The sequence below is a fragment of the Ambystoma mexicanum genome, chromosome 6q, assembly GCF_040938575.1.
Source record: "Ambystoma mexicanum isolate Mex_15411 chromosome 6q, UKY_AmexF1_1, whole genome shotgun sequence".
NCBI lineage: Eukaryota > Metazoa > Chordata > Amphibia > Caudata > Ambystomatidae > Ambystoma > Ambystoma mexicanum.
The window spans coordinates 390,206,135-390,209,221 of record NC_090937.1 but is presented as its reverse complement, the minus strand read 5'-3'; the positions used below and the strand labels follow the sequence as shown (position 1 = coordinate 390,209,221).

Sequence of the window (3,087 nt, the reverse complement as noted above, 5' to 3'; positions counted from 1 at the left end):
CCTTAAGGGGCCTCCTGGGGATAGTGGCAGAGGTGAGGGGGGTTGGTGGGTGGTTTGAGGATTTGAGGCAGCATCCTGGGGTATTGGTGGAGGTGAGGGGAGCTGGTGGGTGGTGTCAGGACTTGACGGAGATAAGAAACAACAAGGATGGGTATCCCCAACCCTGTGGACCAGGGGTGCAATATGTTAGAAACAAGAAGAAATAGGTCACACAGGTAAGTACTAGACTTTTAATCAATCACAGTTGATTCCCGGAGTAGAGGGGAACAAAAGGCTCAGTCAGATAAATAGATTATAAACATCATATTTTAATATTTATCACAATCAATATAATAGCATAAAAATATTCATTATATTCACACCATAACATCATAAAAAATACATTGAGATGTATGTTCATGTAAACAAATTAACAAGAATTGTCAAAAAAATAGTAATAGAACTGACCTAACACTTGCTAACAGATGTACAAAAAATCCATCTGTAGTTCATAAGTAGTGTGTGTGTTGGCCAGTTCTGAAAGTGCTGACAAAAAAGTGCTAAGTGCCTACTACGTTTAAAAAATACTTCTAGATCTTAAAACGTTTTTAAAGTAGTTTCAACGACACACTTTATCTAAATCCAATGAAAACTGATGGTCGCCTTCATCAGGGCGCACTAATAAGTTGCATCTAACATTTAGAATGGCATTCATGTATACAATTTCTAATTAAACAGATGAGATCCATGCTTGCATCATTGTAGAATTTCAAACTTGATTGTAGATCTCAGTGTCTTTAAAACATCAATGCCAAAAAGGCAAAATAATAAAAGAAAGAAAAAAGAGAAACATATCAATGTTAAAATCAACAAAGGAAGGACTGAGCCTTCTATACCTAACCACCCAAATAGAATTCTTCATTATGAACTGTCAATAGTAGGCCAAGAAAATTAATTAATTCACCTATATTAGTCCATGTGGGGCGCAGAGAACAATGATTTTTTCATCACGCAGCCCAAAAAGAGAACAGATGACATTTATATTACATCTGAGGAGACAAAACATATACAAGGGATCCAATTAATTTTCCCAATTTCTAACTGTGTTGCGACCTACAGACAAGGTCCAAGAGAACACATTGAGCTACCTATCTAAAGGTACATACTTACCTGAACAATCTGTCAGTGCAGAACATATATGTCTATGAGACAATGTTCACATTCCATGTTGTTTTAAAAAGTTTTCATAGTATTCGACATTTTACTGCCATAGCATAGTCCTCTACTGTTGTCAAAGGCCAGAGAGATCCAATCAAGAAAAAGCCTAAAAGCATGAAAAAAGAGAGAGAGGCATCTGAATGAGCTAAATGGACTAGTTTCAATGATATCGGAGGGCAGTCAAAACGGACAAAAGTTGCCAAATATATAGCATAGTCAAGAATACCAAACGCCTGCATCCTGGCAAAAGCTGCCATTTCTAATTAGTCAAAATCTGTAACCAAAGTATACACAGGGCACGATCTCTAATTGCCATCGTGCATCCAGTGTTTGCTGAAAGATTATGTTCAAATGAGACAAAGGAAATACTTCGAGAGGGACCCATTAATGGGGAAAGTGACTAAAATTAATCACTCACCCCTGTTATTATATCGGATGAAGGTCCCTCTCCAAAATATCTCGCCCAAACGTGCCCAGCAATGTCAGAAGTGCTTACCAAGTTGCGAGTCAGCCGCATCCAAAGCACGTCTGCCGCATGTGCGTGCAATTGTATAAATGATTCAGGAGACACGACCGATAGTAAAAGCTCCTTCGCATGTCTTGTTTATAGTGACGCGGCCCGATAGCGAAAGCGATTCACATTCCACGAGAGATGAGAAAGAGAGATAGGACAGATATCCTGTTACAATTCCAATAGAACTAAAGAAGGGACTAACAATTAAATTAACCATATAGGCAGACATACTTGAATGTCAATAAGTGGAGAAAAAATATAAATAATAAATGGAAATAAAGCTAAACCCGTATGGCAAATGCCGTGGAAGTAAGTTGGCTAGCATCTTAAATAGTATATTAGAAGGTATGCAACTATATTAAATGGGCGCAAGATGTAAACCCACAAAGGGACCTGAAACAATATAAATGGAAGACTCGAGCCGAGACAACAATGTCTAAAGAATAAACCCTCATATAAAATACAGGTATGGCAATGGGTAATTGTCAAAACAGAAATACATTTCTGTAAAAAATCAGAGATGAGTTCATTAATAGAGCGAACCAAAGTATAGAGCAGTGACCAAAAGATTACGGAACACAATGAAGCCACTCTTTTTGGTGATTAAGGCCGGATTCGTAACTGTTGGTATTATGCATCCACCATTACTCTCGCTGCGCCAATCTCGCAGCTACATTGTTGGAATCAACACCCGAGACTTTCTCCAGTATCCACCATTTTAAATCATTACAAGTGTGATTATGTTCCAAAAAATGTGCTGTTAGGGGAGCTGTAATAGTTTTTGTATGAATTTTAGATGTATGCTCTCCAACCCTAAGCTTGATAGGCCTCGATGTTTTACCGATATATGTTTTATCACAAGGGCAAACTATCACATAAATTACATTTTTGGTGTTACATGTGGTATGTTGTTTAAGATGCCACACTTTAGAATTGATGGTTACAGAGGTGCAGGCGGTCGTATATGCACATTGATTGCAAAAGCCACATGGCAAATGCCCAGTGATGGCTTTAGTGCCCCAGAGACTAGAAAGTGTATTTTGTTTGGTCACAAGTGCTGCTCTATCTGCTTTAGTAAGCCAGTTTTTAAAATTCTTACCTTTCTTGAAGGCGTATAAAGGACTAGGCAAGCCAGGGATATTAATTTTTAAAAGATGCCAGTGACTTGTAATGATCTTCTTAATTGTTTGATGGTGTGTATTAAAATCATCGCACAGACTATTCGTTTCTTGGTAATATTTTCTCGATTGGATTTGGTCAGGAGAATGTCTCTGTGTTGAAATTTTGCTCTTTTACGAGATTGTCTGAGAAGGTGAGATGGATAACCTCGTCCGTGAAGTCTATCTTGTATTATGTTTGCCTGAATAGTATAGTCT

General features: G+C 38.0%; 1 long non-coding RNA gene across 1 annotated transcript; it reads right to left on the bottom strand.

Annotated features, from left to right (window-relative positions):
• Window positions 1–216: 216 nt before the first annotated feature.
• Window positions 217–1,832, bottom strand: LOC138515517 (uncharacterized). The gene is made up of 4 exons (XR_011282042.1): window positions 1,694–1,832; window positions 1,150–1,303; window positions 944–1,028; window positions 217–774 (listed from the first exon to the last, which is right to left on the bottom strand). It is a non-coding gene; the product is annotated as an uncharacterized lncRNA (long non-coding RNA).
• Between the last annotated feature and the right edge of the window lie 1,255 nt (window positions 1,833–3,087).